The sequence below is a fragment of the Pelophylax lessonae genome, assembly GCF_965119305.1.
Source record: "Pelophylax lessonae genome assembly, chromosome: 4".
NCBI lineage: Eukaryota > Metazoa > Chordata > Amphibia > Anura > Ranidae > Pelophylax > Pelophylax lessonae.
In genome coordinates this window covers 192,995,617-193,008,062 of record NC_138771.1, presented here as the reverse complement: position 1 = coordinate 193,008,062, position 12,446 = coordinate 192,995,617, and the positions used below count along the sequence as shown (strand labels likewise).

Here is a 12,446-nt window from a genome sequence, read left to right as displayed (position 1 = left end):
ATCTGTCAGTCAGTGGGAGCATCAGAGGGACAATTGTTCAACTTTATCCCCTCTGCTGTCTGCTGAATGAATGGGGAGATTGTTTACATTCCTCCAGGACCAGCATTGTTCACTGCTCATCCTCTATACCCCCCTTGTCTGTAGGAGAGGACAGTGCCTGGGCTGCAACGAGAACTTGTCTGTCTTTGTGTTCATCTGAATAGATCAGGGTGACCATGCAATACCTGTGTACCAAACCTATACCATTAACCAGGGCTGGGCAGAAGGGACGATTGCCCTGGGCGCAATGGTTTATTGCAGGGATGGGGGCGCCCTAACCCTAAAGGAAGGGGGGGGCGCGCAGTTTGGCATCTTTGCCCAGGGCACTGGATGACCTTGTCCTGGCACTGCCGTTAAGGCATCATGTACACGGGACGTTTGAAAACCTCTGCTGAACGCTGGAACTTGACAGCTAGTAACCGACGGTTAAAAACGTCCATTTTGCCGCATTTAGCAGCCTTTACGTTTTGACTTTGTAAAATGGTCAGAAATGTATCCCCATTGAAAACCCCTACAAAAGAAACCCTTCTAAACGCAAGTTACTGCGTTTAGACGTGTTTGCAAGCATTTGGCTTTTCAAATGCCAATAAACTTCCGTCTGAATGCATGCCACTAAACTCAGCTGCCTCTAAGGCTGCATTCACACTTGAGCGTAGCGTTTATGCGAGTTTTTTACCGCGATTTTCAGGTGTTTTTTTCAGGCGTTTTTGGAGGCAGGCATTGACGTCTATCAAAAACGCTGGTAATCAGGCCAAAAAGACACTCATGTTCTTTTTTCAGCTACAGGCGTTTTGCTTCAGGCGTTAAACCGCTCAGATGTGAACAGGGGCCATTTAAATGAATGGGTTTTTACTTATTGGGCGTTTTGGAACGTTTTTTATTTGAGCGTTTTTGGAGCTGAAAGACACTCAAAAACGCCCAGGTGTGAATGGAGCCTAAGGGCCGGTTCACATTAATGCGATTACAGAGATCGCATGTAATTCGGAGGGCACTTTTACTAAATTACATGCCATCTCTGTGCGGTGCAAATTTCAGCCATACAGTTTGTATGGCGGAATTCGCACCGCAATCGCACTAAACACGCACAGGACCCTTTTTTTTATCCGCAGCAGAATCGGATCGCATGGTGGTTCACACTAGTGCGATCCAATTCTGTGCCAACTTGCAGATCGCACTGTGATATGCCATCTCAACTGGGGGTGTTGTTAACTTTTAATTGACACCCCCTGCGTATCGCATATGGCAGTGTGAACTGCCAGGGGTGCGGATGCGATGCGGGAACACGCTGTATATTCGCAGCATTCCCGCATCGCACAAGTGTGAACCGGGACTAAATGACTATGACTATAAGGCCTCATGCACACTGGACATTTTTTTACAGCTGCTGTTTTTGGTGTCAGATGTTTTTTTTTCTACAGCCAGTAAACTCCCCAGCGTGTTATCCTGTGTGTCCATGCACACGTAGGCTGTTATCAGCAGTTTTTGGCAGGGGCATTTTCTGGCTGGAAAAACAACTCCAGAACTAGTGGGTTTTAAGAGGCGTTTTTAAACGCTCTAACTCTGATAAAAGATTAAAAACGTCAAAAAACGAGGCTATTCTGCGTTTATCATCGTTTTTGAGCCATAAGCTTTTGTGGGAATATAGTTTTGCTAAAAAAAAAAAAAGCTAAACGCTACAGTTGAAAAAAGCTAAAAAAAAGCTGAAAAACTCCCTACAGCTACAGCTTTCTACTGACGTTTTGAAAACTCCCAGTGTGACTGAGGCCTAAACGTCTGTGTACATGGACAGATAGGATACCATAGAGGAGAGTTCAGGGGCTGCTGGGAAATAAAAAGCGCCCAACTGCTCCAAAACGTTTGTTTATCAGCAGCAGTGTACATGAGGCCTAAAGCCCAACTCCAGGTACATTTGTTTTCTGTATGCAGTAGGGCTGTGCAGTAAAGGGAAAATAGAAAATTAACATGAAGCTTGTAGTATCCACCTCAGTATATGAACCCTCTCCACTATATATCTGTTTTGTGTACAATAGACCAGCCTTTTTCAACCTGGGTGCCTTGGCACCCTGGTGTGCCTCCTGGGTTCTTCAGGGGTGCCTTGGCAAAATGGCAACAAATTGCCACAGGTTTTTACTTTGTAGAATTACAACTCTTGGCACTGTGCTGGTCAAGCGACTGGCACCCTGACAACCAGTGACATCACTGGTTGATAAGGAGAATGATGGGTGCTGGCACAGCATCCTTATTTACTCCTCCTCATTCCTTATCCATCAGCACTAGGGTCATATTAGCAAATAGAAGAAGAGAAACTGAGGGAGAAGAGAAACTCTAGAATACTAGTCTGTACCAGTTTGCAATAGTGGAGGAACAAATCACTTTTTTTTACATTTTAGAATTGTGTGCCTCGAGATTGTGCAGAATTGTTAAGGGTGCCACACCTGAAAAAAGGTTGAGAAACACTGCAATAGACTACCACATAGCATGTATCACCCCTACAGGAGTCTCCTATTAACAGTAAAGCAAAAAGTCCAACCAAAGCTCGTTTGGCTGTACTTCTCTTATGAGTCACAGGAGTGCAGTTCATTCTGCATACTTGTGACGCCTTTTTAGCAGGCAGTGGGCTGAAGGCCGCTGTCGGCTGATGTCACAGAGCCAGTTAAGGTTGCCGAAAGATCGCAACTGTATGGTCGGGATCCATCTAGGAGCCAGGACCGGCACCTGGCTCAGCCTCTCGGCAAGCCTCTGCCTGCCCCTGCCCCCTCCACAGCTCAGCGATCCAGTGAGCACATGAGGGGCAGAGCAAAGAGCAGGTGACTGACAGTCACCAGCTCTCTGCTCATGGAGCACCAAGAACTGAGTGATCAGCGGTGTTTGATTGCTCAGTTCTTAGTCATAGAAATGTCAGGGGGCACCTAGGTTAGTGTGATTGCTTAAAAAAAAAAGCCACACTTCTGTTTTAAGACTCCGTTGACATCTCCGTATTTGGGATCGTGTGTAGAATTGCCACAATTCATCCTGGGATCCTAAATCACCACAGAACATGTGACTCGCTTTTGCGTTCCATTATTCTTTAATGGCACCTCAAACACGATGCAATTCTGCCACGCCAATGCGATTGCAGCAAAACGTAACCTTTAAAAGTGCACTATGCATGTCACCCAAAAAAGGAACATGAGCTTCTCTTTAGGTGACAAACGCGAATAGGTCAGCCCGCCCATGAAGCAAATGAGCTGCCCTATATGCAACACATGAAATCACGTGCTTACTGCCCAACCAAAATCGCTAGTGGTAACACTCGTTCCCACTACATGATAGTGTGAAAGCAGCCTAACCGTAGTCGCCAAATAATCTGGAGAGAACACCTTAGGAGAATGCAGTAAATGTTTACACATCTGTCTGTGAGAATGTCTTCAGTGAAAACAATGCAGCAGCGTTCAAAACTATAGAAGAAAAAACGCTTGTAAATTATTTTTTTTTTTACTGCTATGTGAATGAGGCCTAAAATGTTCTACTTTTATTTTTGGCTATGTACTTATCACTGTATTACTGATCTTTAATCAAAGCTGTGTGCGTTGTTACATAGGCTACAGTGTACCTGTGTTCAGAACTGTAAGGCTGCATTCACACTTGAGCGTAGCGTTTTACCGCGATTTTTACCGCAATTTTTTTTCTGCCATTTTTCAGGCGTTTTTTCAGGCATTGACATCTATCAAAAACGCTGGTAATCAGCCCAAAAAGAAGCTCATGTACTTTTTTCAGCTACAGGCGTTTTGCAAAACACTCAGATGTGAACAGGGGCTATTTAAATTAATGGGATTTTACTTGTTGGGCGTTTTGGAACGTTTTTTTTTTAGCGTTTTTGGAGCTGAAAAACACTCAAAACGCCCAGGTGTGAATGGAGCCTTAATGTTTTTTTTTTTTTTATTTATTTATTTTTTTACTCCCATGTGCAACAGGCCTAAAACTTTGCAATTGAACTATATCATTTCTGTACATTCAACTTAAGATCTAGCAAAGCTATGTAATATAGGGACCTACCTAAACTATCCAGTCACACAGACACTTGCACTACATACTTGTTGGTAGATCTAAGCCCCCCACATTCACGCTAGTGTAGCAGGTGAACACACATGTCACGCATTCAATCATTGGCAATGACCCCTTAAATGCTTCAAGTAAGAGGCGCTCAAAAAGGTGGGTGAGCTTCTGCATGTTGGGCAGCCATTGAAATCAATCAGCTGTCCTACCGCTCAATGCCTGATGTCGTGCTACACTAATGTGAAGTGGGGCTAAAGGAGATGTCAAATTATAATGTGTGTGGTGACCTTCAGACACTAGTAAGAAGTACAGCTGCACCAGAAATGTATTTATGTCACCTATGGAGTGTGATAACCTATAGAGGTATGGTAAACAATAGGAATGCTAATCATGTCCTAAATAGCTTACAAGGGTGTGAAAGAATAACACTTGATATAATGATGACATTAGAGAACAGTTATGGGATTGTAAGTAAATCATTTGGAAGCATAAAGATCAAAAGGCTAGGAGTTTTTTTTTTTTTTTTTTTTGTATTGTTTTTTTGCTGTTGCTGGGCTTCTGATGTCTTTGCATCATTAAGGAGGAAAGGTCTACCTCCAGCCATATCCACCGTCAGTTCATTGTTTTATTTTTATATATACATATATATTTTTAAGTTGTGGCGACCCACAACTTAAGTTTTGGTTGGTTGAGCAGGGATCCAACAAAATTCAAGCCATCTATGGCAGATTTTAGACTGCAGTTAGGGACCAGACTTCACATGCTGACAAGGCAGTTAGTATTCCACATATATTTGTAAGTGTATGCAACTAAGTTCTCTGTGTTTAAGGCAAATTCTTAGAGCCGGTTCACACTATTGCGACTTGTCAGGTGACTTGTCAGCCTGACAAGTCGCGCTCCCTCGCGGTCCATTGACCGCTACAGGACCCGTTCTAATAGGAGCAACACAAGTCGTACTGTACTATTTCGGGGCGACCTCGGAGCGACTTGCATAGACTTCCATTATGTGAAGTCTCTCTGCAAGTCGCTCCAAAGTCGCGGTGCATGGTAATGCACAAGTCGCCCCCAAAGTAGTAAGGAGTCGTGTCGCCTCAGTGTGAACCGGTTCTTAAAGGAGTGGTTTTTTTTTATTTATTTTTTTGTGGGGGGATTTGTTTTTTTTTTGTTTTTTGTGTTTTGCTGACTCTGATAAAGGCTTCTTGTGTTCAGAATAAATCCCCTGCAGAGTTGGAACTGAGCTGTACGAATGTTACTTTGGTGACATCGGTGTTCATTCAGTTTTTTCTGGTCAGTGCTCGTAACTCTCCCATGTTAGGTCTTTGGACAGGCTTTTATCTCTGACCCTTCGTGTTTAGATCTGAAAAACAAAAATGGATGCAAACTTTTCCTGTTTGTTCTTTCTGACCTAAGGAAATCAGATGTAAACTGACCCACGTCTGTTTACATCTGCCTGCCCATAGACTAGCATGATGTTTCTTAACCAGGGTGCCATGGTATCCAGTTTGCCCTGGATCAGTGTTGTGAGGTTCCACGGTGCTGGCAGTACACATAGCATCATTTGTCCATAGTGTTGGTGGTTGGCCACCCACACCATGAAAAATCGTTAGACTAATCCACAGCAGGCAACATGTAGAAGAGAATGACTATTTCACCTTTTACCCTCTGCCGGAGGAAAAAGTTAGGGCTCTGATGAACAGAAGAAACTGTGATTGGGGGCGGCCTCTGTAATTTGAAGTCGTTTTATCACGGTGTGACTCTGATGCGATATGAGAACTAGGTGATGGGGGAGACCTCTGATGTGAAGCTTTTGCTATGAAGTTAATTTAGTCAAGGCAGTTGTTGCATTGAGAATTAATGTAGGCTGCCATTGCTCAAGCTAGGAGTTGCCTGTTCCAAAGACTTGCTGTCCGGAAACAAGTATGCAAACTGGACTGCTGCCTTTTTCCTGATGTTTCTGTGCTTATTTGAAGTTAGGGAGAGAGTATTGGGGCAAGAGATCGCTATTCCACTAACATTTTCAGGAGACGAGCAATGGGACACTTCTAATTTCTCTCTCCACAGGTTTTGCTTTAGGGCCCATTCACATTTCTTAATGCATAGAGAATTTATTATTATTTATTGTGGGTATTTATATGGCACCAACAATTTATGGAGCACTTTAAAATTCATATCAGTCCCTGACCTTAAAGCGGAGTACCACCCAAAAGTGGAACTTCCGTTTATTTGCTTCCCCCCCCCCTCCAGTGCCATATTTGGCACCTTTCAGGGGGGAATGGGTACCTGTTTTTGACAGGTACCCTTCCCCACTTCGGGAGGCGGCGCCGTTCCTAGTCAGCAGCTACCCATACTGTAGCTGCTGACTTTTAATATTAGGACACTTACCTGTCCTTGAGTCCAGCGATGTCGGCACCGCAGCCGATGTTTCCATGGGCTGTCGGGTGCTGCTGCCGCCATTGCTTGTGAGGGAACCTGGCTGTGAAGCCTTGCGGCTTCATGGGCGGGTCCCTAATGCACATGCGCGAAGTGCGTTGCGCATTTGGATTGGCTCGGCGGCGGCCATACTTCGGAGGGACGGCGCCGTCTTCCAGAAGTGGGAAAGGGTACCTGTCAAAAACAGGTATCAGTTCCCCCCCTGAAAGGTGCCAAACGTGGCACCGGAGGGGGGGGGGAGCAAATGAGCGGGAGTTCCACTTTTGGTTGGAACTCCGCTTTAACAAATGTCCATGCATCAAAAAACTGTGCATGTCCCTCCAGTAGGGCGCATGTGTTTTTCAGATGTGTGATTAGAGGGTCAGGTGCGTTGTTTACTCTGTGGATGTATATTTGGGGGTTATTCGAAACTAAGCACCCCCAAATCACATGCTCCATACATATGTTATCTTGCGTTCTACACACACATAGATTTAAAGCTTCCCTAAATGTCATCCAGTGTTGCATGTGAACTACAAAAAGAGCGAAAAACAGATTTATATGAATTTTTTAGGCACAGACACAGCAGTATAAATTTTAATCTTTATTCATATTGATCATATAAAATTTGCTAGAACAACCAGCTTGAATTTAAAACTCATCAATAAAAACCATCAATGTGAATAAAGATTTGTTAATTTTAAATACTGTTTTGTCTGTGCCTAAAAAGTCCATATACACCCGTTTTTCGCTCTTTGTAGTTCAGGATTCTGGGAAGTGGCACTAAATATTGTTTGGGTATTCACAGCACCACCCTGTGTATAACAAAAGTTTAACAGTAATGCGTGTGATCAGAGCCAAATGATGTGCCATCACATCAGTACATTTTCTCTTTCTTGCTCCGGTTACTACCCACTAACTAGCATAGTACCAAGCAAGCCAAACTATTCAGCATATTCGGTTTTAACTTCTTTGGTCAGCAAAGCTAATACCTGTCATATCGGCTTTGTCTTCCTCTGACAGCTGAGACACCCTAATTTGACAGCCATAGAAGTGTGATTCTTTGGATTTGTTCCTTTGATATCCTAATTATTTCTATTGGAATGTCTTTAAACTTACTAAATTGAACCAGCCCTTCACCTTGGCTGGACAGTGAGTCACAGGATCATTTTCCAGTTTGGCAACACACATAATAGCACACTACAATTATCCTTGTAGTCAGGCTGCAATGTTTATACTGGTTGTTTGAAAATTGCATGACAGGCTTTTGTTAGCTCAGAACCAAGCAGTATATTATTTGCTGTATATCTGACATGGGTTATAAAGCAGTAAATGTTGACCTTACATATTCAATGCAGGCACAACTTCCTGCTGCATTTGCTTTACATTTAGTGATTGATTCATCTGAATGTTTGGTGACTGTCACATTCATTTTTTGCCCAAATGTTTTTTCATATATATATATATATATATATTTTTTTTTTTTTTTTTTTACAGTATACTGTTCTTCAGAAACTTAGGAACACTTCTATATTTACCAAATTAAAACCTAGACTGTTAACACCCTTTGCAATTTTTTTATTCTTGTGCGATGTGGGAACGCTGCGAATATACAGCGTGTTCCCGCATCGCATCTGCACCCTTGCAGTTCACATTGCCATATGCGATACGCAGGGGGTGTCAATTAAAAGTTAACGACACCCCCAGATCAGATCGCATACCGCAGTGCAATCTGAAAGTTCGCACAGAATCGTATTGCACTAGTGTGAACCACCAAGCGATCCGATTATGTTGCGGATCAAAAAAAGGGTCCTGTGCGTGTTTAGTGCGATAGCGGTGCAAATTCAGCCATACAAACTGTATGGCTGAATTTGCACCGCACAGACATCGCATGTAATTTTAGGAGCAGTGTGCTCCGAATTACAAGCGATCTCTGTGATCACACAAATGTGAACCGGCACTTAAAGCGCATCCGATAATGGCGGCGATCTGTGATTTGTGTGCAGGACTGCGACATTGTGGCTGTCAGGACCCCTGACTGACATTTTTGACACTTTTGGGGGTACCAGTGACATTACTACAGTAATTAGTGCTATACATATGCACTGTTACTGTAAAAATGACACGGGCAGGGAAGGGGTTAACATTACTTGTGATCAAGGGGTTAAGTGTGTCCCTAGGGGCGTGATTCTAATTGTCAGGGGCGTGGCTTGTGAAATCACAGAGACATGCGATCCTATATAGCAGGATCACATAGCCTCTGTCATTACTTCAGGGAGAATGACAGACGGCTGTGTTTATATCAGCCGTCTGTCTTTCTCCCTCTGCTGCGGGAGATCGTGAGTGGCCGGTGGCCATCAGAGCCGCCGATCACACGCGCTGGCTCCCCAGGTAACGAGTGGGGGCGGGAGCATGCCGCCGGCAGCGCGCTCGCCCCCTAGAGTCTCCTGAGCGAGCGACGTAGTACTACGTCGCTTTGCCCGGGAGCGGCTGCCTGCCGCAGTAAAACTGCGGCTGGCGGTCGTTATGTGGTTAATACTACCAGTTTGCAGGGTGCTGTGTTTATATTCTTGGTAAATAGATGCTTATTGAGCAGTTTGCCTGGAAGTGGAAATGACCCATTCTTCTGTTGGCATGCTAGGGTATTAAAGGGTATTATTTACTTACTATATTGTTTGAGGCTACTACTAAGTGCTGGAGGTCATCTGACCCAAGGGACCAGGGCTACTTCTGGTGTAGGCATGTCATTTGTGGAACTCCGCAGTGCTCTGGGGCCTTCCTGGTGCTGGGATTTGGTTGATGGCAATTCCCACATTTAAATATGAGCCTTGCTTGACACAACTGAAATGATCTGACAGGTTCCCTTTAATATTTCTCAAGCAGAAATTTATTTGTTGTGTATCCATGGATGGTTTTCATTTAATGGCTGCGAGCAAAAAAAATACTTGTACCGATTAATGTGCATCTGTGCAGGTTTTGCATAGATCAGTATATCGCACATTACTTTCTGCATGCACAGCATGGCATGATTATGATGCAGAATTTGCCATAAATCCTCTTTTTGACCTATATAGAAGTGTTAAAGAAGAACTCCAGTATAACAGAAAATTGAAATATCCAGCTCCCTTCAATAGGATGTTGATGTGATATTTCATACCAGGCAGATATTTTGTGAGTCCATGTAAAACCTGATTTCTTTCCTTTGGATTTTCTGATATATTTTCATTTGAGAGGTCAATTTTGCTAGGGCTAACTGTATGTAAAGCATTTTCAAATAAATGGTGGTATATGTATTAGAATTACATAAACGTAATTAATCAAAATGAATAGAAAACAAATGCAGCAGCAAAGACATTTTTAGGATTCGTTAATAGGCTTATTTTTCCTTGCATTGTTTTGTTAATCATTGGCCACCATATTTTTGGTGATGTAGGTGTATTTTCTGATTTATTAGACATGAAGGTGGTGACGTATGATACTGTATGATCTTCTCGGAGGGTGTGGTTTAGAATGCAAATTTCATATCTGAGCTGTGTTTCTATCTCACTAGTGCTACCAGAAATTCTCTGATTTTAATGATGGGGTCATAAATTAAGCTTTGCATTAGGCACACTTGAAAAGATATATTTCATGTAGTTTAAATGTACATTTGTTTATTTAAAATAAAAAAGGGTAATTGTGGTTGAAAAAAAGACATACGTCCATCTGGCTCAACCAATAAAAAAACAGTAAAGAAAATACAGCCATACAATCCCATATACACAATCCTATACCTGTCTAAAGGACAGAAAAGAGTGGGGCTTTGTGGGCTAGTGGGAGGAGAAGGATCACACCAAAACCAATATATATAAAAGTTACATTTTATTAGATTTACAAATAAAAAACATGGGCAATCAAGCGCATGTTGGCAAAAAAGAAATAATACATAGAAGAAAAATATGTATAAAACCAACTAATAAGAGTCAAAGGGGTAGAAATGCATCCCAGTAAGGGATAACCAAAGCCTGTATAAGATGATATGTGGGTCTCAGATGGAGTGCGGTCAATGTAGGTCCCCAGCAAGCCGACGCGTTTCGCTCAAGCCTTCCTCAGGGCCAGAGAGACCATGACAGACCGGTATTTCCTTTTTGTGACTCAGGAGGTGGCAGAACACGAGACAAAAATAGCGATAAACTCAGTAATCATATATAAGATCTGAAGCTCATATCCTATACCTGCAGTTGATCCAGGTGAAGTGATGCAGCGAATCCAGATTTCTTTTGATAGTGTATCTGCAGACGAGCTGTGCTAGCACCTTTACCTAAACCCTGACTATGCTTTGGATGGATGGCTAATGTGCTCACCTGGAGCAGCTTTCTCTTCAGTGGTGGTTTTATATACTGAACAAAATTAAAAACGTAACACTTGCTTTTACCCACATTTTTCACAAGCTGAACTCAAAGATCTAGGAAAACCGGGATTCATCCATGAAGAGAACACCTCTCCAAAGTGCCAGACGCCAGTGGATGTGAGCATTTGCCCACTTAAGTCAGTTATGCAAACTGCAGTCAGGTCAAGCTGACGAGCGTGCAGATGAGCTTCCCTGAGGCGTTTTCTGACAGTTTGTGCAGAAATTCTTTGGTTATCAAGCCGATTGTTGCAGCAGCTGTCTAGGTGTCTGGTCTCAGACAATCTTGGAGGTGAAGATGCTGGATGTGGAGGTCCTGGGCTGGTGTGGTTACACGTGGTCTGTGGTTGTGAGCCCGGTTGGAAGTACTGCCAAATTCTCTGAAATGCCTCTGGAGACGGCTTATGGGTAGAGAAATTACCATTTATTTTACGGGCAACAGCTCTGGTGGACATTTCTGCAGTCAGCATGCCAATTGCACGCTCCCTTAAAACTTGCGACATCTCAAGCATTGTGCTGTGTAATAAAACTGCACATTTTAGAGTGGCCTTTTATTGTGGCCAGCCTAAAGCTGGATACACACTATAAGATTTTCTTTAGATTTTTTCCTTCAGACTTACCAAAACCATATAATATGAGGTCAGACCTAAACACTTTCAATTTGTATGCAATCAGGCAGGCCCCTGCACTACATAGTTGAAGGTAAATCTAAAGGAAATCTACCAACAAAAGTTGTATAGTCTGTATCCAGCTTAAGGCATACCTGTGCAATAATCATGCTGTCTAATCAGCATCTTGATATGCCACACCTGTGAGGTGGATGGATTATCACAGCAAAGGAGAGGTGCTCACTAAAGCCCCGTACACACGTACCGAATGTCGGCCGAACGATCGGCCGTCTATTGTCCGGTGTTGTCCTGTCGGCTGAAAACTGCAAAAGACTGCACATGAATTTTATCGGCCAACAACAGCCGACTGCAGAAGTGATGTCATGTGATGGTTAACTTTCCCTGTGTTTTTTCTTTTCTGAGCATGCCCAGTCTTGCAAATCTGCTGTTTGTCGGCCAAATTCTGTACTGACTGTTGAACAATCGGCCGTTCTGGTGTTGGCCAACAAAAATTTTAATGCCTGCACAACAGATTCTGTTCGGCCGAAAAGTCGCTGTCTGTTGTCGGAAGCATCATACTAACAAGCCAACAATCGGCCGATCGGCGGCCGAATATTTACGGCCGATAATCGGTACGTGTGTACGGGGCTTTAGGCTGGCCATACAATTTTCTGTTCGATTTACCAAAAACCATATTTTGAGGTCAAAACGAAACACTTTCAATTTTATCCAATTAGGCAGGCCTTTGAACTACATAGTTGGAGGTAAACTTAAAGAAAATTGTACAGAAAATTGTATAATGTATGGCCATCCTAAAGCTGAATACACACTATCCAACTTTTGTGGTTAGATTTTCTTCAGATTTACCTTTTCTATGTAGTGCAAGGGCCTGCCCGATTGCATACAAATGGAAAGTGTTTAGGTTTGACCTCATATTATTTGGTTTTGGTAAGTCTAAAGGAAAAAGT

At 43.0% G+C, this 12,446-nt stretch overlaps 1 protein-coding gene across 7 annotated transcripts in view; it reads left to right on the top strand.

Moving 5' to 3' along the window:
• SRPK2 (SRSF protein kinase 2) overlaps positions 1–12,446 on the top strand; it is a 291,812-nt gene that overhangs the window by 463 nt on the left and 278,903 nt on the right. The window lies entirely within an intron of this gene.